The sequence below is a fragment of the Stenella coeruleoalba genome (genome assembly GCF_951394435.1).
Source record: "Stenella coeruleoalba genome assembly, chromosome: 8".
NCBI classification, from domain to species: domain Eukaryota; kingdom Metazoa; phylum Chordata; class Mammalia; order Artiodactyla; family Delphinidae; genus Stenella; species Stenella coeruleoalba.
Genome location: NC_137154.1, coordinates 44,390,546 through 44,415,137, shown reverse-complemented (window position 1 = coordinate 44,415,137; position 24,592 = coordinate 44,390,546). Strand labels below are relative to the sequence as shown.

The 24,592-nt window shown below is 46.6% G+C and overlaps 1 long non-coding RNA gene across 1 annotated transcript in view; it reads right to left on the bottom strand.

The window, feature by feature from the left end:
* Positions 1-24,330, bottom strand: part of LOC307190803 — a 65,399-nt gene extending 41,069 nt beyond the window's left edge. The window contains exons 1-3 of the long non-coding RNA XR_013829546.1: positions 24,277-24,330; positions 20,859-21,027; positions 26-78 (exon numbers count right to left, since the gene is read on the bottom strand). This is a non-coding gene — a long non-coding RNA (uncharacterized lncRNA). The remainder of the gene's footprint in view (positions 1-25; positions 79-20,858; positions 21,028-24,276) is intronic.
* Between the last annotated feature and the right edge of the window lie 262 nt (positions 24,331-24,592).

Below are 24,592 nucleotides of genomic sequence, written 5' to 3'. Positions count from 1 at the left end.
AACGTGAATTGTTAAAAGCACTTACCAAGGGGAATAAACATGCTCATGATGCAACAATTTCATTTCTGGGGATTCATCCTGCAGAAATTAAGAGATCAAGAATTAAGGTTGTGTCCACAAATGTGTTTATTGCAATACTTTTTGTTGTGGCAAGAAACAACAATAACAAAATGAAGCTACAATTAAGAATAACAAAAAGTAAACTAAATATCCATCAACATAAGGATTGTTGACCAAATTGTAATATATTCATAATTGAATCATTGTGTAGCCTAGAAAAAAATGAGTTCTATCTATACCAGTTGACACAGACAGATTCAGTTAGGAGGGAAAAGCAGGATATAGAGAAGGGTATACAGTAAAATCACATTTTCTTTGTGTGTGCAAAATAATGCCTAATCCCCCAAATTGTGTGTGTGTGTGTATAATTTCATGAATGTGTGATAGTAGAGAAAAGTGTGAAGACACACATCAGTTTTTGATCCTTGATTTTGCTGGGAGTTGAGAAGGAGGAAGGTAAATGGGAGGATAGAATGGAGGTTGTTTTGGTGAGAAGAGGTGAGTCTGAACTCTGAATGGAATGCGGATGATTGCACAATGGAGAAACCTTTAGTGAAAGCTTACTCATTTGAGCTGGGCTTTGGCTGTTGCTTTCATTTCTGACACTTGGGTTCCAGGGTCAATAACAGTCATAGTACAATTTGATTTCAAGGATGTAGTAGTCCCAGAAGCAAATAAGCTGAAAAACTTAGGACACCTTTAGAGGAATCTGCCTAATGTTAGATTTCTTCTCTGAAACAATAAATTTGAGCAGTCAGTGGTACAATGCCTACAGAAATAGAGAACTCTTACCTAATGCTATAAACTGAATGTCTGTGTGTCCCCCACCCCCCAAATCATATATTGAGACCTAATGCCCAATGTGATGGCATCTGGAGGTGGGGCCTCTGGAAGGTAATTAGGTCATGAGTGTGGAGCCCTCAGGAATGAGATTAGTGCCCTTAGAAGGAGACTCCAGAAAGTTCCCTCCTGCCCTCCACCATGTGAGGTTGTATGAACCAGGAAGTAAGCCCTCACCAGACATGGAATCTTGGACTTCCCAGCCTTCAGAACTGTGAGAAATAAAATTTCTGTTGTTTATAAGCCACCCAGCCTATGGTATTTTGTTATAGCAGCCCGAATGAACTAAGACACCTAGCCATGTTGTCATCAATCCATGACAACATTCTCTGATCTCCAAAGGCTAAGAAAAGGTACCACCGAAGCACCCTTTCTATAAAATGACTCAAAAATTTTTTCCAAATTACATGAAAATGAATCAAAACAAAATTGCAAGATGGGAAATTTGGGATTGGAAAGAAGCAGCAGCAAGCACAAAAACCAGTTAAAAAACACGAAGTTAATAATAACTTCTAACCACTAATGAGAGAGGGTTTGATACAGATATTTGTAAATAATTGCTACCATGGTGACAAAATGGAATGTAAAAACCTACAACTTTAAATATTTATTTACCTATTTATTTGTAACAGCATTTTCAGGTGATAAAAGAAAATAAGCTCACTGTAATTAATTTTAAAATGCAGAAAAAATTATAAAGAGTATTTATATCCCATCATCCATAGGGAATGCTGTTAATGCTGTTTTTGTGAGTTTTTCTTTCTCTGTGTGTCTCTCTGTGTTTAAAAAATGGAATTTTATTACTTATGCAGTGTAATATTCTATTTGATTTACTTTATAATATGTTATGAATATTTGCTCAGTTCATTAAATATTCTTTGAAAAGTTGATTTTAAGGGACTTCATAATATTTTATTGTAAGGAGTACCATAAGTTATTTAACCGTTTCTCATTGGGCAACATTTAGGTTGTTTCTAGTTTTCAGGTATATTTAAGAAAAATTCTGGTACAAACTGCTCTATTACTTATAATTATTCTTAACTGAATAGCTAATAATTTTCTTTACATAGATTCTGAGAAGTGGATTTACTGGGTCAAGAGATATAAACTATTTTTAAGTATCTTGATGCCTGTTGCCAAATAATTTTCCCAAAAGTTAGTTCCAATTTATCCTCCCACTAGCAGTGCATGACAATGCTCATCTCTGTGTACCCTTCAATGTTGGAGTAAGAAATGAAAGCTTTGCCAATTTGATAGGTACCATTTCTTTAAAAGTTCTGTATAATCTTTCTTTTAAAATCAATATTGTAGATAATTTGGAAAACACTGAAAAACATGGGGAAGAAAATAAGTATATTACTCTTGAAAATACAGAGCACTTTCACACATTTTTCATTGAGTCCTCCAAACAACTTCATGAAGTACAGCCTTTAGTGTTGCCCCCACCTTGCAGTTATTCCCAGTGCAGATCTGAGAGGTTAAGGGAGTTGCCTACATCACACAGCTAGTGAGAGGTGCTGCTGGGCACTACATCAGGTCTTTTTTAACACTTAATCTCATGCTTTCCCCACTATACTAGTTGCCCCTGGAGGGGCTGGAGATGAGAGGTGAAGTGTACCTAATATATTCCTGATCACTCAGAGCAGGGAATGCATTGTTAGGTCCCAGGAGACTTAGTGGGGAGTCTGGAAGCCGTGGGAAGAAAACCTGGAACCAGGAGCCAGGAGCCCTGGGTCCCAGTCCCAGCTTGCCTGTGGATTTGATGTGTGACATGGAAGTCATGCCTTCTTTCTAAATCTCCGTTTCACAATTTTATAAATAAGGGTTTTCATTGGATGGTCTCACAGGCTGTGACTCTAGGAGGCAAAGCCTGGGTTCAAAAGAGGTTGGCTGGAGAGATGGGCATGGATGCCAGGGTGCAGTTGGCTGCTGAGTCTTTGATATTTGGCCCAGCTTGATCCACTTCTGCTTTGGAACCCTAGCGGCAGGGTCTTCATTCTGCCTTCAGCAGGGAGAGGCTGCTTCCTGGACCACATTCAGGGGAACCAGGCACTGGGAACAACAGATCAAACTTCCCCTCTATTGGTGACCCTTAGCAGAGGTTGGGGAGGGTCATCTTCAGGCTGTGCAGGGACCCTGGCAGCCCTGCTAACTGTTCCACTCTGGGATCCTCTCAACTTTGCTTCCAAAATGAAAATTTGGGAGGACATGGGTTAGATCACAAGAGATTGGCCCTGGTGGGAGCATAAGCTACCTCTGGATTCACAAAACTCTTCTGACTTATAAGAGCCTTTAGTGTTGCCCAATGGGGAGGTGAAGCCTGGACCTTTCAAAGATGCCTAGTTGGGAAGATCCTTGTAATCTGTAGGAGGTAGCCTTTCTCACTTCCCAGATCACTTTGGCAATGAATCCGTTGTTACCCCCACTTGTGGCTTTTTCCTCTGCTTCCTCCAAATACATAGCTTAGATCCTCTGGACTCCTTTAAAACTCTGGTTTCTTGACTCCAGGTGCTGGCAGGCTCTGGCTCTGGTCCTGCATCCTCTTCATACCGTAGACAAGCTCTCTCTTCTTGGTTTGGACATTCCTTCTCCCTCTCCCGCTAGACTCTCTGCTTAGGACAGATCTATTGGGTTAGAGAAACAACCTGAGAATGTCACACCAGGAACACCCCCTTCCACCTCTGCCTTCTAGTCCACACCAGGTCTTGAGAATCTGGATTTCATTTTAGTTTTCCCCTGTGTTCATAACTTCAATTTTAGGAAAAAGTTTGTGATCTATATCCACATAGCACAGTCTTGGTAATGAAATGACCACTTAGGATGGTCTTAGCTATTACATTTGGGGTTTTGCTTAGACCTGGCTATACACAAAGACAAAGCATGGCAGCTGTTAGGGGTTGGTATGTTTCTAAGATGTATAAAGTTAGGAATCCAGGAATTCCCATATCCTAGCACTTGAAATTCCTAAGGGAACCTGTATGCATAAAGCAATATTCTGCAAATATTCATTCATCAAACAAATATTTATTGAACACCTGTTACACGTCAAGCACTGTGTTGGCATACAGTAGCGAACAACATAGACAAAAATTCTTGCTCTCACGGAGCTCATGTCATGGTGGGAGTGGGGAGAGGACACAGGGGTAGGGGGCAGCTAGGGGACCAGGCAGGAGGGTGAGGGGCACAGTTTGTATAACCCCAGGGGCAGACTGTCTGCATTTCTCAATCACATAGATAATCAGACTGGCTGGCCCTGCTGCAGTCATTTGGAAAGATGACCGTTGTTTTTTTCATCTTAGGTTATTCATAATCATAGCAGCCAACACTGAATGCGTACTGTATGCCAGGCACTGTGCATTATCACTCCCATTTTACAGATGAAGAAACTGAGGCACGGCATGGTTAAATAATAGTCCCAATGTCACACAGCTGGAATGTCCATCTGACTCTAAAGATGTGCTCTGGAACACTACTGATGACTGCCTCTGCCCATCTCTGAATGGGAGTGCTCAGCCCTGAAGGAAGGCCACTGGGCCTACACAGGAGAATGGAGGCAAAGCAGTGGGGATGGCAGGGAACTGGCTTACATATCATTCCGAGGCTTATTCAACTTACTCGTTTCTGCACCAAGGCCACCAATAAAGACTGTCTATAAAACAGTTAGAAAGCACTGAGCTGATCTCTCTGTGCTATGTGGCTGCTTCTCACTAGCTACCTATTTCACATTTGGTAGTGTATATATGTCCATGCCACTCTCTCACTTCATCTCAGCTTACCCTTCCCCCTCCCCGTGTCCTCAAGCCCATTCTCTACATCTGTGTCTTTATTCCTGTCCCGCCCCTAGGTTCTTCAGAATCTTTTCTTTTCTTTTTTAGACTCTATATATATGTGTTAGCATATGGTATTTGTTTTTCTCTTTCTGATTTACTTCACTCTGTATGACAGACTCTAGGTCCATCCACCTCACTACAAATAACATAAAGGAGTGGGATAGGGAGGGTGGGAGGGAGACACAAGAGGGAGGAGATATGGGGATATATGTATATGTATAGCTGACTCACTTTGTTATAAAGCAGAAACTAACACATCATTGTAAAGCAATTATACTCCAATAAAGCTGTTAAAAACAAAAACAGTTAGAAGAACTCTCTTACAGAAGCTGCTGGTGACAGCAGCCGGTTGCTAGGTGTTGCTAGGGCAACTTAGCTGCGAGTCTGGTAGTGAAGTAATTAAGCAGGGTATTTAAATTACCTCAGCTGATTCTCCCCAGAATAGGCAGTTGCTTGCATGAAGGGAGGTGACTAGGTTCCATCTTTCCTCTTAAAGACGAAACAGACAGGAAACCTTTTGAAGATGTGTAGGAACATGTTGTGGTCCGGGTGGTGAGCTCCTCTTCATCTCCCCCAGACTAGCTGGGCTGGCCAGGGTGAGACAGGGGTGTTCAAAGGTGCGTGTGGGCAGATACTAGCAAGGGCAGAGCATGACGGGGGCCTAGGGATAGGCTGGGAGTAAGGGCAGGAGCCAGAAGCCAGGACCAGAGCTGATAGAAACCAGAGAAGAATGGGCAAAATAGCAGGGGAAAACCCCCCAAACTCGCCGCCCATACCAGGTATGAGGAATCACCAGAATTTACAGTGAGATGGAATGAAGTTACTGAACAGGGCTAGGAAGGGATTCTAAGCTGTGATATCAACCCTTCCACTTCTGGTCTTAACAGAAACATTTACTGAGCAAAGTGTCAGGCCCTGTATTAAGAGGTTGCATAGATTTAATATAATTGTATTGAAGATATGCAGTATTATGCTCCCATTTTACAGAGGAGGAACCCAAGGATTACTCTTCTTGTCCAAGGTCAATCAGGTAGTTAACAGTGGATTCTGGAATCAAACCCATTTCTGTCTAGCTCCAAAACAGAGATCTTTAACCACCCTGCTAGTTTGTAGTTACTCTACTTATGGAAATCTCCATGTCCAGCTTGCTTTAAAAGCGCTGAGCTACCTCTGACACTGCCTGTCCTGGCCAGACTTGGCTCAGGACCTGCCGTGGGCTGGGGTCTGCAGGTGTGAGCACCAGTGTGGCCAGCTGCAGGTTTCTGGGGGAAGACCAGTGTACAAGGAGTTAGGCAGAGGCCAAGAGCATGCATACTGCTGGTGAAAGAGGCTGCAGAACATGGTAAGTTCTGTGAGAGATGAGACAGTGCTTGGAGGATGCACAGAGGAAGGAGGGAGTGAGTAATGAGTGGCCCGAGGCATGACCTTGACATTTTCCTTCGATCTCTGTTTTTCATTCTCCAGTAAGCTGTGTAGTTCCCAGAGATTTGGCTAGCTTGTTGAAGACCTGAGCAAGCTTCTGATGCCCTCACACTCACTTTGCAGTGGCTTTGGAGTCTTGCTGTGGAGGCTGTAGTCATTCTGGCCTTGAATATTTGAGAAAAAATTTTTCCCATAAATAGGGTGGTGAGAGTCAAGAGAAGTCACAGTGTGTATTAGTTCACTTTTGCTGCCTGGTAGATCACCACATCTTACCCCATTCTCTCATGTGCCACATTAATACGGCAAATCTCATACAGTTTCTGAGAGTCAGGAATTCAGGAGAAGTTTAGCTGGGTGGTTCTGGCTCAGGATCTCTCATGAAGTTACAGTCACGATGTCAGCTAGGGCTGTGGTCTCATCTGAAGGCTTGTCTGGGGCTGGGGATCCACTTCCAGGATGGTTTATTCACGTGGGTGCTGGCAAGAGGCCTCAGTTTGTCTCTATAGGACTGCATGAGTCTTATATAGGACTGCCTCTCGTAATGGCAACTGGTTTTCCCGAGTGAGTGTTTGGAGAGAGGGAGAGGGCAATGCACTTTTTGACCTAGTCTCAGAAGTTCCATACCATCACTTCTGCCATATTTTATTTGTTGGAAGTGAATCACTAAGTCTAAGGGGAGGAGAAATAATCTACACCTCTTGAATGGAGGAGTATCAAAAAATCTGGGACATATTTTGGAGACCACCACACTGTGCAAACAAAAACCTGGGTGAAAAAGACTACATGGCCAAATGCAGAGATGGGGAGTGGGCAAAGATCCTCCAGAGATGGCTGCTGGTGCTAGGCAACACACTTGCGTTCTGCACACAGGGGAGAGAGGGCTTGTGTGCTAGTCTCTGATGACTGCTACCATCCAGATGATAATGATTCATTCCATTTTCTCTTTGTCTGAAGAGAAATCTCATTCTGTGCAAGCCAAGCTGTTTATGGATCTTTCTATCTATTCACCCATTCATATGGGACCCAGGGCATGATAACAGCTATTCAAACTGTGGAATGTTAATTAGATGGAAAAATGTACACATCAGCTATCTCCATTTCAACTGAGAAATCTGGCTGAGGTACATAATTTGCTTCAATGTCATCTGTGTCAGGATTTTGAAAGGGTGGCAACATATTACTGTGTTAGACAAAAGGCGTGGGATAAAGGGAGAAGGAACTATTCATGGCAACATGGGTTTCAGGATATTAGTAAGTGCAAATATTTGCTTCTCTATGGAAGCATTAAAGCTCCCTTATTTCTTGGTTCTCATGCCCTAAGTTATTTGCTTTCTACTACTGACATTGAAGTAGAACATTAGCTCATCTTTTGGCTCTGAAATGTAGCTTGTGCACTTGCACAACGGGCAAGTGCGACAAACAACCTCAGTGCTGACTAGTCCTCCCTCTGTCTTGACTGTGATTCGGGGAGTCTGTAATGAAAGGAGTGACTGATAGCCAAGTGTGATATTAAATAGGCTGCAGAGGGAGAGCTCCGAATCATCTTCACTTTGAACTTACCTCTCTCCCTCCCTCCTTTCCTCTCTTCCTCCATGCTACAGTAGCTACCCTGATGAGAAGATAGGTGCCTGGTGACTCTTCCTCACACAAGGAGTCATTGGTCTTGCCTCCGTGAACCCTGATCCTAAGGCAGTCTCAGTCACATCTTGGCAAATAGCTCAACACCTCTCCTGTGTAAGAGGACATCGCCAAGGATGTCACAACTGCCTCCCAAGTAGAGGAGGTGATACAGGCTCCCTGTGGAGGGGACAGGAGAGCTGTCCAGAATTTCTGCTGACTTACGGTGAGCAGAACATGCTCAGGAAGGGCATATTTCATAGGACCAAACCGTACTCCACGCAGATTCCTCTCTACTCATCAGGGAGGGTGTAGAACTTCAACAACATCCCTTTTCTAGGTCACAAATATTCCACAAAAGGGAGAACAGACACCTCTTTCCACATCCTACCCTATTATCTCATGCATCCCATTAATATGGCATATATGAGTTTATCTTGTGGGCAAGAATGAGTTTGGAAGGAAAATGACCCTTGGGTGGTGAGATGTCTCATTTTAGACACACCAGAGGAGCATCCACTGCAGCTCAGAGGGGCCGACCTGCCTCTGTTTCTTCTACCCCCCTGGCATCACAGGACCAGAAACAACTCTCTCCCTCCCAGGGGAGTCGGTGGCCTCCGTGTAAACTTGGCGAAAGAGGGAGTCACAAGCCCACACTACTTCCCTCTAATTTCTAAAACCAGATCATCAGAGGTAATGGATGTGAAACTGCTTTCACACAGTGGGACCTTGATCAATATTTGTTGAATAAATGAATGAATAAACTCTAAGGTAGTGCAAAAGTACAGAAGTCTGATTATAGCTATTTATTTCATTGTCAAAGCATGAAAGGGTTTGGGTTCTTTCAGAGATCACCCTCCTGTTCTCTTCAGTTTCCACTCCAAAGCCAGGGAAAACTTTATTTTTTTAAGTTTTAATTTTTGTAAGCGTTACGTATGCACACAGTTTAAAGACTCAACTAGTGCTACAAGGTTTGTTAAGCCAAAAAACAGCCCCCAGTCACCTCCTCCATTTTCCCTCCCCTCCACAGAGGCAACCACGTTCATCTTTTCTAGATGTCTTTTGGTCCTTATCACCTTATATCCAACAATATGATTGTATTGCTGTTTCTTCATTTGGGGGGAGGATTTGTTTTAGGCATCATCTATTGACTTCCCACTCTAAAAAAATGCAGACGTACCTCCCTTTCTTTCTCTTGTCCCAACCAACACATGCACCTTTCCATCTTCCCATCCTCCCAAACTCTCCAAAGGTTGTCCACATTTCCTTTCATTCACATCAGATTTTCCATCAATTCGTCTTCTTGAAGGAGTTTTCATGGCCTCTGAACTGCTGGTGCAGGTTGCCCTCCCTGGTTGATGCACAGCTGTCATCCTGAGACTTCTCTTCAGCCTCCATGAAGGAATTCTCTTGGCCTCTCTCCTGTGTTGGGTCTCCTGTTTCTGATATTACATTATTACATTCTTCCTCTTTTTGTGTTTATACTCAAATTTGGGTGGAGTACATTGTCAGTAGGTTCCTGAGAAATGGGGTATGGGATATAAATTTTTGGAGACCTTGCCCAGCTGTATTATTTTCCCTCAGAATTTTGAAGGCAGTATTCTACTGCCTTCTAGCCGCTGGGATTATTTTTGAGAAGTTTGAAATCTCTAACTCTTAATTCTGCATATAACTCTTAATTCTGCAAACTAGTTCTTTATTTATTTCCCCTGGAAACTTGTGGCCTCTTTGTTCCCTGCATTTTGAAGTTTCACATTGGTGAGCCTTGGTTCAGACATTTTTATCATTTTCTCTGGGCACTCAGTGGCCCTTTCAATCTGGAACCCCAACCTACAGATCTGGAAAAATGATGTATTGGTGTTAGAGGATTTTCTGTTTCTGGAATTCCTATTACTCAGAAGTTGGACCCACTGAACTGGTTCTTTAATGATCTTAGTTTTTCTTCTTTTCCATCATTCTGGGAGATTTCTTCAGCTCTTCAACCCTCTTTTGAGTTTCTCATTTCTGCTCACATGTTTTTAATTCCCTGGGGCTCTTCCTTGTTCTCTGAATGCTCCACACTCCTTTTATAGTATCCTGTTCTTGTTTCAAGGATATAAATTTTTTTTTATAACTCTAAGGATTTTGAGATTATTTTTAATGTTGTCCTTCTTGGACAGTCTGTCTCCTTTGATTTGCTCCCCCATCCCCCTTGTTTCCCTTGGTCTCTGTCCTTCATGCTGGAGACCTTCCTGAGCTTCCTGGTAATTCTCTGTTACCCACTCATGTTTAGGAGTAATGGGACTAAAATCCCTGTAGGTGGTGCTCGTCAACTGGGAACTTTTCTGTAGGGTAACCCAGTTGTGCCATGTGTTGGGGAAAACCTCATGTCTATTTTTAAAAGTCCTTCCTCTTGAACCAGCTGGCTTCCTCTTACAGGCTCTTCCACCTGCCTGGAAGGCAAAGGCCTGGTTGCTGGTATTCTGGGAGTGCCAGAAGCAAGATGGGAGCCTGAACATTCTGTGTGTTGTGTTCACTTCATTCAATATGGTGTCCTGGCCTTCACATGATTCTGTTGTCCCTCATCCAGACACCCTCTGCTTTGTCCTCCCCAGAGAATAAATCTCTAGTCTTCTCTAGCCTGGGGCAGGGAAGCCACCTGGGGGCATAGAGTTGGGGAAGGGATCTAGGGTTCTAACTGCTTCTTAGCTAATTCTCAACCAACTGAACTTGTTTTACTCTCTCCCCCCATATCCCAGAGGCATCAATTTCTGTGCCTATTCTTATTGTGCTAATTCTCAGCTTGTCCACTGTCAATTTAGGATTTAGCTCCCTCAGTTCTGCCAAGACAGTGACCACTTATCTAATGCTTACTCTTTCTCCACATCTTGCTGTTGTGGTCTCTTGTCTGTTTTTCCTGCCCTCATGGTTCTTGTTTCTCACAAGGTCTCTGGCCCTGGGCTGCAGACCATGTTCACCCATGACTACTTTTCCTCTTTTCACTGACCCTGGTCTCCAGGGTCACAACAGTGAGGCCTGGGCCAGGCCAGAGCACACTGAACTCCTCTGCACAGAGAACTGTTCTCAATCACAGCAAAAGTGATCAAGAGCTAGTCTGGAAGCAAAAGCCAGAAAAAACCCAGACTGAGATTAAACAGAAGAAGAAGAGACAACTTCTGCCAGGGTATTGAGGGAGGTAGTCTCAGAGGACGTGGCATTTGAACTGGGTGTTGAGCAGATCATTCATACTTTAGGTCAAGTGAATTCAAATTCACATGTTCTGTGTATGAGCAGGTGTTGGGTTAGGGTAGGAAGTTACTGCAGTATAGGGGTTTAAATAGAGGGTTCCAGACAACATCTGGATGTGAATCCTGGATCCTCAATTACTGACTGTAAGTTGCTTGGATTCTATAATCTTCACCTTCCCAATTTATATAACGGATTTAATAGTACTACCTTTCTCAGGAGCTGTTGGGAGAATTAATTAAATGCAAGTGTGCATACAAAGTAATCAAGGCATCACAGCACAGTAGGTATACACATTGGCTTGGCACACACTCATGCCAGAAGCCCTGGATTTGAGTCCTAGCTCTGCTACTAGAACGTATGTGAATGGGGGTAAGTTACTTAAGTTTTCTATGCCTCAGTTTACTCCTCTGTACACTGGTGATAACATCTTGTGGGGACTGATGTAACATGTATAAAGAACTTAACACAGAGCCTGGGACACAGATAACAGTCACACTTGTTAAGAGGAGTATAAAACATTAGGAGCACAACCCATGAACCAGACTGCTGGGGGTGAATCCCATGTCTGCCATTCATAGCCAGGTGCCCTTGGTTAAGTCCCTTAACCTTTCTTTGCCACAGTTTCCTCAACTATAAAGCAGACAAAATAAAAGCACTCGCTGTGTAGGGTTGCTGTCAAGATGAGTTAATGCATGTAAAATAGTTAGTACCATAAGTGTTAGCTTATTGCTATTGTACCGATTTGGCTGTTTTCCATTCACTTGCTTTTTCCCTGGGACATTCCACCCACGGAAGGTTCTGTCCCCAGTATGCCTTGCAGGTTGCGTAGCTAGGCTGTCCTAGAGACATGGATGGAACACAGGCCTGCCTGGCTTCGAAGTCCAAGTGCCTTGTCACAGGCTACTCCATCCGCTTGTGGGAAAGGCGAGGAGGAAGAGTGACTTCTGCGGCTGTGTTTTAGGGGTTGGTGGGCCAGCAGGTGTGGCTGCTTATAATCTACTCTTCTTGCACATACCTCAGGAGGAGGCCTTGGAGGCACCTGCTTCTGCCAGAGGCAGGGGCTGTTGGACCTTCCCAAGGTGATGGGGCGGGAAGCCGGCTCTTCCGTGGCTGTCACCTGGTAGCCTCCAGTCATGACAGGTGTGTAGCTCGGAGCCCAGACTGATGACAGCGAGGACAGGAGGCTGCAGTCATCACTCAGTGGCCTGATCATTGGGTATTTCTATAATGACAAATCATAACTGCTTCTCTTGTCATCAGTGTAAAGCATTTCCGAAGCAGTGATTTCGCAGGAGGGGATGTGGCTGTTATCCACCTAAGACCATGGAAATGCCCAGCGTTGGGGAGACGAAGCCTGGCTGAGTGGGGCCAGGTTGCTGTGCTGCAGGCCTCTGGGTATTCAGCGCTGGCATTGTATGCAGAGAGATCAGCCTCCCGTTGTGAAATTATCACTGTTAATTCTGCAGAAGCGTTACGTTGAGATGGTCTTGGATACTTGCAACTTATTATTTGGCTCCAACCTCTACTATTTTTTAATTTGACCAAAGGACAATTGTGAGACATAAACATCAGTGGAAAGTCCAGTCGTTCTTAGTTAGCAAAATGCCTAGCATTCAAAGTGAGGAATAATCTTGGAAATTTATTCTCGGGCCTCTGGCCTATTACCTGAGCCCTGAGGATCAGATTGGGGGTAAGAAAGCTCCAAAAAGTCTGCTTTGGCCTCCAGGATGTCAAATCTCTGCTGTCCCCCCCAAATCTAATTCCCACGAGAGAAATGCTGGAAGATAGGCTGAAACCATCCTTGTCCTAGGGCATCTAGGGGCTGCGGAGGAGGAAAATAAGGCCACGGGTAGAGAGAATATCACGTGTCATTGAACATTTCTGAGCTGAGCGTCCATTTCCTCCTCATCTGCAAAATGGAGTAATTGTGAGGATTTATGAATTAATGCTTGCATAGCACTTAGAATAGTGCTTCACACATGACGTGGGCTGCCTGTAAGCGTCAGCTACGAAGAGTATGTGTTTCAGACCTCTCAGAGTTTGAGCCCTTTCCAGCCTAAGAGATGCCATGGAGATGAAGATGCAAACCTCTCCAAAGGGCCAAATCATTCTGTCTGTCTTTTATTTTTCCTGGGAAGATCTCCCTTCAGCCTCTGTCCTGGTAGCCCCTGCCCTCCCCAGGCTCAGCTGCTTCCAGGGAGGACCTTTTGCCTCCAGGGCCAGACCCACCCGCTTGCGGAGCTGGCTCTGATTCAGCTCATCCGTTCATCCAACACAGTACCAAGCACCAGTGCCAGGTGCTGGTGACACAGAGGTGGAAGGAGCGGGGCCCTTGCCCTCAGGAGCTCGCAATCCGCTGGGGAAGATGGGCCTGGACATAGATCACAGCCATACATTTTGACAGCTCTGAGGTGGATGTAGGGACAGGGTGCCAGGGGAGAGTCGGAGGTGGCAAGGGCTAGCTGTCCACCGGGTGGCACAGGAACATGTTCCGTCCAGGAGTGACCCTGTGGCTAGTTCTCACGATGGGATGAGTGGAGTGAGGCATACCATTTCTGGCCAGGGATTTTAGGAAGCAGATATGCCCCTTCCAGCTCCTCTCACCCCTCCCATCTGCTGGATGCAGAAGACTGAGATCCCAGGGTTATGGAGCCAGAATATTCACCCCTAAATTTCCATGTGAGGGAAAGCTTCTTGCTGACCAGGGACACTACATTAAACTATACTGGGATGAGAAATAAACTTCGAAGGGGTTAAGTCACTTATCTTTAGGAATTTACTTATCTAGGATTATCCTAGTGGACACAGATGTCTAATCCAACTGGTGGCTTCAGGGAAGGATTCCAGCAAGAAGTGACACCGGGTCCTTGGTGCTAGCTGGGTTGACTTGTGGGGACAGTGGCAGTGTTGAGATGATGCGTGGGTGGAGGGGGGGTGGGGAAGCTGGGAGGATACTTCAGGCAGAGAGATCAGAATAAATGGAGCATGGAGTGTGTGTGTGTGTGTGTGTGTGTGTGTGTGTGTGTTGAATGACAACAGGCCATTCAGTGTTGCTAGACTATAAACAGAGGGGCAGAGGGCAGTAAATGAAGCTGCAGGACTTTGTTGAGGACCAAGTAGGACCTTGTGTTCCAAAGAGTTACAATGACTCCTATAGACAATAGAATGGCTTAAGGTGGGCAATAGGACCAGATTTGTGATTTATAAAGATCACTTTGCGGGAAGTGTGATGAGTGGATTGGGGAACGTGAGACCAGAGAGCAGTAGGATGGGAGGTGGTGCAATCGTCCAGAGGGGATGGGGGTGGTGTGCCTGGGCCAGTGGTGGAAGGGGCACAAAGACCTGGTAATTGGTTGGGCTGGTGGTGGGGAAGGAGGCACATGAGATGAAGCCTGGGTTTGTAAAGCCATCCATCATTTTTACTCATGCTACAAGTGGATAGGAAGGGAAAATTGGGATTAAATTTTTTGTGATAGGCAAGCCCTTATTTTTTTCTCTTCTTTTTTTTTATTTATAAATTTATTTATTTCTGGCTGCGTTGGGTCTTCATTGCTGCGTGCGTGCTTTCTCTAGCTGTGGTGAGCGGGGCCTACTCTTCGTTGCAGCGCGCAGGCTTCTCTTTGCGGTGGCTTCTCTTGTTGTGGAGCACGGGCTCTAGCCACGTGGGCTTCAGTAGTTGTGGCACACGGGCTTAGTTGCTCCACGGCATGTGGGATCTTCCCAGACCAGGGCTCGAACCCGTGTCCCCTGCATTGGCAGGCGGATTCTTAACTACTGTGCCACGAGGGAAGTCCCTTCTCTTCTTTTTAAGTTTACTCTCTATAGCACTTACTAGGGGCCAGGCACTTTTCTAAGCCCTTTACATATATTAACTCATTAATCTTAATAATAACTCCATGGTGGGTACAATGATTAGACCTATTTTACAGATGAGGAAACTGAGGCACCAAAGTTTAAGAGACTTGCCTAAGCATAGAATTTGGACCCAGGAAGTCTGGCTCGCAGTCCATGCTCTTAGCTGCTGTGCTGTTTCTTCTCTGGTACATAGTATAAGGTCTCAGTTAGAGTGCTTCTCTGAACCCAAGGGCCCACATAGAACTTTTTGGATGCTGAAGCCAGCCTGGACTGGACTTCACTATTCAGTGATCCCAGTCTAGACACTGAGATCTGGATTCCTGGGACTCCCATCCAGGGCTCTGCTCTGTAGTCAGGCTCCTCCCCCAACTCCAGACTTGCTCTTAGCATCCTTTATCACCCTCCTTAGCCCTTCCACTGCTGAGACCCAGTGTGAGGGGCAGCTGGATACCCATCATTATGACACCCTTGGGACCCCTGTATCCCTGAAACACCAGGACAACTGCACAGGCCACAGAGCCAGTAACTAGTTAAATTGGATTCAAACTCAAATCTGTCTGGCTCCAAAACCACATACTTTCACCATTCTGTGGGTTCCCCTATTGTCTCCAGAGGTCTACACTCCATCCTCAGGACTACAAGATCAAGCCTAGAGCAGTCCCCCATTCCTCCTGGGCAATGCAGAGTTAGATCAGGGCCCCCGAGGCTGTACTCCAGCCCAGGTACGATCCGTGGGGACACCCCTGCTCTCCTGGCACCAAGTAGAAAGGAAGAGAGACCAGAATGGCTGTCCAGGTGAGCCCAGCTGGCTAAGCTGCAGCTCACAGACTTTGGCTAATTTGTTATTAATTCTTTAGGAGCACAGAACAATCCTAACAAGATGCAAAAATCAATGGCTGAGGAAAAGAAAAAGCAACCTTCTGAGCAGAATGTGAGTGAGGAGAGTGGCTTTTAAAAGGCCTTGACAAACTATTTGGTGTGCAGCCTGGAAAGTGGAGAATGAATGACTTTCTTACATTGATTCATATATCTTTTTCCAAGTTGTAAAGAGGAGGGAGGTAATGGGCAAGGGTGAGGGACCTGGTTGGCCTCACAGTGCCAAGATAATTATTGTTCAGTTAGAAGCCAGTGATTTTTTACTAATCAGATGCATGGAGAGCAATGGGGGCTATAATGGGTTTCCAAGTGATGGAGGGTGCAATAAAGGTCAATTAGCAGTAATGGCATTGCTTGGGAAAAAAGCATCAACAACCCAGGACGCAGCCAGCGCCTTCCTTCCTACCTCCTTTGTGCCCAGCAATGGGGAGATAGGCTGAGCTAGAGGGAGAATGATCCCTGCTGAGGGATGGGACTGGGCAGGAGAGGCCCTGGGCACACAGCCTGTGTGAGGGCCACACTGCATGCCTGGGTCTAGGCTGCCAAGTTCAGTGCCAAGACACATGGCAGCCATTCCTGAGACAGCACCATGGCCTCCATTTGGCAGAACAGGCTGGGCAGGAATCCCTGCCCTGATGTTCCTTCCCACCAGGGGCCCAAGTAAGTCAAGAGGGGTTGCCAGGGGCTGGGGGCCTTGGGGCCTCAGAGCAAGTTTATAGAATGGAGAGACCTTATAGTGGCTTACCAGGCCCTTTGTGACCTGCCTGGCCACTCCCCGCCCCCCCCCCCCCACCTCCCGTTGTGATTTCCTCTCACTCTGATGCACACATGCTGGCCCTCTTGCTGTTTCCCTAACATGGCGGGCACCCTCTGCTCAGAGCCTTTGCTCTGTTCCCTTTGTCCTGATTGTTCCTCATCTAGATATTTCTATGGCTTGAAATCTTACCTCCTTCACGTCTTCAGCACTCAAATACACCTCCTCAATGCAGCCTACTCTAATTTTTTTAGCGGGGGAGGGTATACACCTAGGAGTGGAATTGCTAGATCATACGGTAACTCTATGTCTAACTTTCTGAGGAAACTGTTCTGCCAAACTGTTCTCCACAGTGGCCCTGCTGTTTTGCATTCCCACCAGCCGTGCACGACAGTTCTAACATCTCCACACCCTCCCCAACACTTGTATTTTCTGTTTTGTTGATAATAGCTATCCTAATGGGCATAAAGTTGTGTCTCTTTGTGATTCTGAGTTGCGTCTCCCTAATGATTAATGGTGTTGAGCATCTTATTGTGCTTGTTGGCCATAGGTATGTCTTCTTTGGAGAAATGTCTATTTAGAGTGTAGCCTCCTAATCTCCTGGGTGCAGGGAATAGAGGGAGTATCCTGTTGTCTCTCTTTACCCTGCCCGGGGCAGCTAGGCCTGCAGAGGCACTGGCCAAGGGGCTGGGATTTGAGTTGATGTCTTCAGGAGTGCAGCTGGATGGGACTACTAGGTGCCTTGAGGTCTTCAGGATGAGCTAAGTCATGGCTCACATGGGAGAGGTGAGGTTCTGGTGTCACGGTCCTCGTACAAAAGCAACATCTCCAGGGCTGGAATTGGGGTGGGGATGGTGAAGGGGGTGAGGTCAGAGAGGAGGCAGGTTAGCGATAAGTAAGGGCAGTTATGTCCACACAGTGATTATGGGCTGGCAGGGAATGGTGTGTGCATGGGTGTGTTGTCTGCATCTCTGGGAGAGGCCATCCTGCAGCCAGGCCAAGTCCCAGGCTGCATATCCTCTGCAACCCGCCTCTGTGTTTCCTGGGAACTGGGCTAATCCATAGCTCTGTTCTCACACCTTCACCCCACAATCCACACTGAGTGCTGACGCCTAGCAGTGGGCAGGCTTGTGTGTACACATGCAAGTGTGTGATGCTCTAGAGTGGAAGGAATTGGGAGGCATGTGGATCTGAGACAGGAAATGGAGATATTGGTTTCAGTGTTCCACTTTCACTTGATAGACATGTGGTGTTAGTTTCTGAGCCTCGGCTCTGAGGTCTGCTTCTTCACAGCGCAGCGGAAAGAGCACTGGACATGAGATCTCGTCTTGGGTCTGCCTCTCACTGAGTGAGAAGGGGAATTAAAGTTGGTAAGGAGAGGCGCGTGTACTTGAGCAGGAAAAGGCTGGCTCCCTTTCCTCTGTGGGGGAGGGCCAGGGGACCTGCTTCCTGAGTCTGACCCTGCTGAGAATCATGGGGGGCTACTGTACACCTCACCTGCGCCCTCAAAGGTACAAACAAGCACTCTTTATTTAGGAATTTGTAAAGACCACAAACAGCTTAGCTAAGAAGTGAGCCCCCTGCATTTTGCTGACTCAGTTAACTTCGTCACGACTACACTTACGTCAGCCACACACAATACGAGGCTCCACTTCAGAGAGGGCCATGTGCTCACTGCCAACCCCGGTTCCCCAAGGTGACACTGACCTCTTTAGACACAGGTCACTTAAGCACCATCCAGTTCCCCTGCCGCCCGCCTTGTTCTGATTCTGCATATTCCACCAGCCCATTTCTGCTTCCCACGCCAGCTCACGACCTGCACAGCTCCACCCTGGTCATTTTTCCTTTCAGAGCAGACGCCTCACTCACCCGGAGTTCTCAAGCATTCCTGCTTCGGGGGATCAAAGTTTAGCCTTCCAATGACTGAGTTTTCATGACTGTGTTTCTGGGTTTCTAGCTATTCCTGGTCCTGTGTGCTACTGCAAAGATTACTGTAACAGGGAAGCAGTGGAAGTTTGCTCTTCTCCCATGTGAAGGCATATTGGCTGCTGCAAGGTGTCAGCCCAGGGCTTGCTTGGGTCCCCAGAGCCAAGTCTAGCAGACCAGGTGCCAGCACGGACTGTGGTCGATGCAGACCCCACTTCATCTTCCTGTTTTGCTAGGGTGACCCCATTGCCCCAGGGCCTGGGTAGGCCAAGTCAACTGGGTAGGGCTGGACAGGAAGATACTCCAACTTGTCTCCCTCCTTTTAGATATACAGACCACCAAGACCCACAGACCCGCCAAGAGTGGGTGCTGGGCAGACAGCCCTCTGACATTCATCTAAGTTGTTCATCTTATTATTTTGTTTCCTACTGTATTGTTTTATTCTATGTCATTCCATTTTACCTTACGAGCTTGGTTGTTTTCACAACTGACCTCCTACCTGGCTCTCTGCAGTTATTCTTTTTTTTTTTAACATCTTTATTGGGCTTTAATTGCTTTACGATGGTGTGTTAGTTTCTGCTTTATGACAAAGTGAATCAGCTATACATATACATATATCTCCATATGTCCTCCCTCTTGCATCTCTCTCCCACCCTCCCTATCCCACCCCTCTAGATGGTCACAAAGCACCAAGCTGATCTCCCTGTGCTATGCAGCTGCTTCCCACTAGCTATCTATTTTACATTTGGTAGTGTATATATATCCATGTCACTCTCTCACTTCGTCCCAGCTTACCCTTCCCCCTCCCCGTGTCCTCAAGTCCATTCTCTTAAGTCTCTGCAGTTATTCTTGATCACAGCTGCAGTCCCAGGGAGGTCCCCTCTCCAGGGGTGTCTGGCAGAAAGGGGAGCGATATGTCAGGGGCGGGGGAAGCTGGCAGAACCTTTTTGTCTACTTAATATTTTATTAGAGTCCATGTAGCAATGTATATAAAGCAAGTCCCATGGTGGGAAAATGCAGAATAAATTACTGCCTGCAATTTCCTGTTTGACATTGATTTTGTAGACTGGAGACTCAAAGTGGGAGTCCGGTATTAGTATGTCAACATCACTGTTGAAGGTCCCACCAACTGCTCATGAATCCTACAATGTCAGAGCCACACGGAGCCTTGAGACCAGCCAGTTGAACCCAACATAACAGGGAAGAGCCTCAGAGACCCGGAAAGGCCTGAGGCTACATGGTGAAGAGGCCATAATCAGGGCGATGATACCAGTTCAGCTTCAGCATCCAGAGGCCCAGATTTTAGCAGGTGTGAAAGATTGTTGCAAGGCAGCCACAGTGGGTTATCACTTATGGAGAGCTCCCGCCAGAGCAGATGGCCTGCATTCTCTGTGTTTCAGGTTCAGCCTTGAGGCTCTTTGGATTCTTTGATTCCTCTGGCAGCCAAAGGCAGCTTTGAGCTGCTAAGAGCTGTTACGGGAACAGAAAGTGCCCAGGGCCTGGACAAGTCAGTTACCCAGTGGGACCCTCAGTTTTGTCCTCTGTGTCATGGGGCTGGTAATCCCTGACCTGTTTCTGCCAGATGGTGACAGATGGATGTAAAAGAGCACTGTAAATGGAAGGGCCTCCTTGGTAGCAACAAGCCAGGACCTGAGAGGGTTCAGTGAGGAAAGGAAAGGCTCCCATCTAAAAGGCCTGCTCCCCTCTAGAAACCGTCTCCCCAAGTCTCACCCTCCCCCAGCACCTCACCTCCTGTTCCCCAATGCCAACACCCATCAGGAGAGAGAAGTTGCCATTACCATGCTGCCCGACACTGTGTGTTCTCCTGTGTCTACATATTTTCTTTATACCCTTGCCAGTGATTACACTGGATTCTCTTTTTCGTACCCTACAGAGTTGTGTTCATCATCTACGGGTGTGTAACAAATCACCCTAGAACTTAGTGGCTTAAAACAACAATCATCATTTTTTTTTTTCTCTCATGTTTTCTTTGGGACAGAAATTCTGGAGCAGTGTGGCTGGAAGGCTCTGGCTCAGGGCCCCTCATGAGGCCGTGGGCAGATGTCAGTTGGGGCTGCCCTCATCTCATGGCTTGACTGGCCCTGGAAGATCTGCTCTCAAGCCAGTTCACTTGCATGGCCGGCGAGTTGCTGCTGGCTATAGGCAGAGCCTCAGTTCCTCTCGCCAAGGCAGTGTGAGTATCCTCACATGATGGCAGCAGGCTTCCCACAGAGCAGGTTTGAGCCCAAGGAAGAGGCTGCCAGGCCCTTATGGCCTAGCCTCATCTTCTCTGTATTGCATTAGTCACACAGGGCCAGCCCTGATGCAGTGTGAGAGGGGATTACACAAGGGCAAGAATACCAGGGGCCAGGGATCTTTGGAGGTTGGCTACCTCAGTCTACTTTCCGGCTCCTGTGAGCCAGACATTTCACACATGAAAATACACTCACCCCTTTCCAAGGTTCCCCAAAGTCTCATTCCACCGAAGCCTCAACTTGAAGTCCTGGGTCTTGTCATCTAATCAGGTCCAGGTTCAGATGAGGCTCTGAAGGAGCCTTTTTTGACTTTCTCAAATACAGCTCCTCCTGTACAGTTCCTCTTGATCTGTAGGCCTGTGAACTAAAGAAACATGTTGCCTTCACTCCACCTAATATACAACGGTGGGAGAGGCACAGGATAACCACTATAGGTCCTCTTGTAAAAAACAAAACCAAAACAAAACAGAAAAAGGAAAATGGGAGTTACACAGGGATCCTTAGCAATTCTAAAATTCTGCTGGGCACATGGGTAGTTTTCGGATTAGAACTCAGCCCTGCTGCTTGGGAATGGTTCTCCATGGCTCTTGGCTCCACCCTATGGGCTCAGAGGCAGAAGTTCTCTGAGCCATCCTTTCTTTTCCATAAGAAATTGTCATTGTTTGCAGCTAAGTCATTTTCTCAGCCTGCTTTTATATCATAGTTTGCAGGGCCAAAGACCAGTTTTCGTACTGTACTGCCTCTGTACCTTTTTGTGCAAACAGGTAGTGTTTCAGACAGTGCAATCACCTTAAAATCACTGTGAGCTTTCTATGAATCTTACTGCTGTTTTCTCCATTAGATAAAACTCACAACCACAAATATCAATAACATAAGCCCTTTTCTACCTTGAGTTCCCTGTAAGGCTGCTAACGGACACCGCACTTAAGATTGGCCAATCAAATAACTTCTTTTTCTTCTCAGCACACTGAGACTCAGTCTTTAAAATCTGCTATGCAATTACCAAAAGATGAGTCAGATTGACCTAGAGTGACTTTTAAGAGTAAGATCAGAGTATCAGTCCCATAAAAGGTTAAAAAAGAAACCTAATGTCATTTATTTGATCTCTGCTAAATGCATCACTAACTTTTTATTGATTCTTAAGAAAGAGAGATGAGAGAAAGCTGTGCCACCCCCACTGGGTGCCCAATGAACAAGCAGTCGGAAGTTTATTACTTCCAGATATCCCACTTGCTTTCCAGATACTTCCGTGGGTTTCAATTCCATCTCAGTGATGCTTGCTGAGCAGCCCTGGGCTTGACGTACAGGCTGGGTGTCTGGGAGAAAGAAAAGAGAGGCTGCAGCCCTGGGTTGGGATGCATCAGGGGCCTGGTTGAGGGTGTATGTGGAGACAATGGCAGGGTGGAGTGGCAGCTGGTTGAGGGGTACCTGGGCATATTACTAGAGTTCAGGGTTCTTGAACCTGGCCCTCTCTTCTCTGTGTGAGATCTTGGGCTAGTTATTAACTTCTTGTGGCTTCAGTTTTCTTATCTGAGAAATGCATATTCCAGGTAACTTTAAGAGTTTTTGGACCTGGGGCAATATAATTGCCCTCAACAGAATTTTGCTTTTCCTCCATGTTTTGAAAATTGGTTCAGAGGTTTGAGATGCAAAATGATATTTTCTTTCTTCTTCTTTTTTTTTTTTGCGGTATGTGGGCCTCTCACTGTTGTGGCCTCTCCCGTTGCGAAGCACAGGCTCCGGACGCACAGGCTCAGCGGCCATGGCTCACGGGCCTAGCCGCTCCGCGGCATGTGGGATCTTCCTGGACTGGGGCATGAACCTGTGTCCCCTGCATCGGCAGGCGGACTCTCAACCACTGCGCCACCAGGGAAGCCCGATATTTTCTTTCTTATAGCAGTGTTTAGACGACCACGGAAGTGACCTTTAACTGGACATTTACTGTGTGCCAGCCTTGTGCTAGGCAGGCCTGTCACACGTGTTCCCTCCTTCATCCTTACTACAACCGCTGCCATCTCCCCGGGATGGATGAGGACAGCAAAGCTCACAGAGGCGAAGTCACTTGCTGGATGTCACATGGTCGGTGCATTTGCTCTGACTGAGCAAATAATTGTAAAATAAAGGGTGTCCTTTCTAGTTTATTTTCCTGCTCAACATCTTTACTTGTCCTTTGCCTTTTGATAACAAATCTGGCATATGTGGCCAAAGGCAAAGTCAGTCATAGTACCCCATGTCACTGGCCCAGGACTGGTCCAGGAGGGTGCATGTGGTGTGGACTGGGTGAACCAGAGCCCTTCCCTCTGATTTTCCAAACTGGAGCCTGAGGGAGAGCGCTCTTCTTTCTTGGATTATGGTTTCAGAAGGGGGCGGGGCTGGAGGTAGTCATGATCTCTCTCACAACTTGGGGGGGGAAAAGGCAGAGGTGGGGAGAGTGGAGAGAGAGAAAGCTGACGGTAACTGGGTCCCTGGTTCAGTTCCTGTGCTGGACCCTGTTATGTGCTGCCCATATTCTCCTTCAGGAATTGTATTAATCCGCTTGATCTATCATGACACAGTACCATAGACTGGGTGGCTTAAACAACAGAAATTAATACTCTCACAGTTCTGGAGACAGGAAAAGTCCAAGATCAAGGTGCCAACATGGTCAGGTGCTGGCAAGGGCTCTCTCTTCAGCTTGCAGTTGGCGACCTTCTCACTGCGTCCTCACAGGGCAGAGAGGAAGCTCTGGTGTCTCTTCTTCATATTAGGGCACCAGCCCTATTAGATTAGGGCTCCACTCTTACGACCTCATTTAACTTTAATTACATCCTCACAGGCCCTATCTCCAAATACAGTTGCATTGGGCATTAGGGCTTCAAAGTTTGAATTTGGGGAGTGGGGGAGACACACACTTCCAGTTTGTAATGGGAATGAAGGACTGCTTACCTCCATCTGCCTGGGAGCTGCCCGTCTACTACAGGGATTGCCTCAGCTAAAGAAAGCTGCCTTGCTGGTTATCAATGCCTTGCTTCCTTAACTCAGGATCACTGATAAACACGCAGGGATAAAGGCTTGACATCCTCTCCTCAGCAGTGAAGGGTCATCCCAGCTTCAGAACGCTCCCCAGGTGGCCTGGGGCTTCCGTCAAGTATGACAGGTTCACACCTCAGGTTCTTCCTCCGCCCAGGGAAGCCCAACTGCTTACTTCTTTATCCTTTTAATTCTGTGAGCTACTCCAGGAATGTGTCCTTATTTTTTGCTTAAAACTATTAAATCAGAGCTTTAAATCCGTTATTAAAATTACCAAAAGCTCCCTGGTGGCGCAGTGGTTGAGAGTCCGCCTGCCGATGCAGGGGACACGGGTTCGTGCCCCGGTCCGGGAAGATCCCACGTGCCGCGGAGCAGCTGGGCCCGTGAGCCGTGGCCGCTGAGCCTGCGCGTCCGGAGCCTGTGCTCCGCAACGGGAGAGGCCACAACAGTGAGAGGCCCGCGTACCGCAAGAAAAAACCAAAAACAAACAAAAAAAACCCAATAAAATTACCAAAAGCCCCGTCACCAGTGATCTCAGCTGCCTGGAGCCCTGATGTAGGCGATTCATAGGGGGACGAATGGAAGCCACGGCAGAACCTCTTACCTGCACCTGCAGAAGCTGGCTCGCCGGCCTGTGTCTGGGGAAGGATTATGGCTTCCGTTTCTCTTCCACCTTTCAAATCTCGCGGGAATGTCTCTCATTCGTGGAATCAAAACTAGAAGCCTGCCGCACGAGTATCTGGGAAATGTAGTCTTTAGGTTTCCTGCTTCTGTGGATACAGGAAGAGTTCAGGGGGCGGGGATGGTGCTGAGTGCTAACAGTCAGCAACCAGCACAAAATACGTTTGGAAATTACAAAAAATATACAACTCAAAGAGCCCCGTGAGATGTGAAGGAGAATACATCTGTGAATTTCCTTT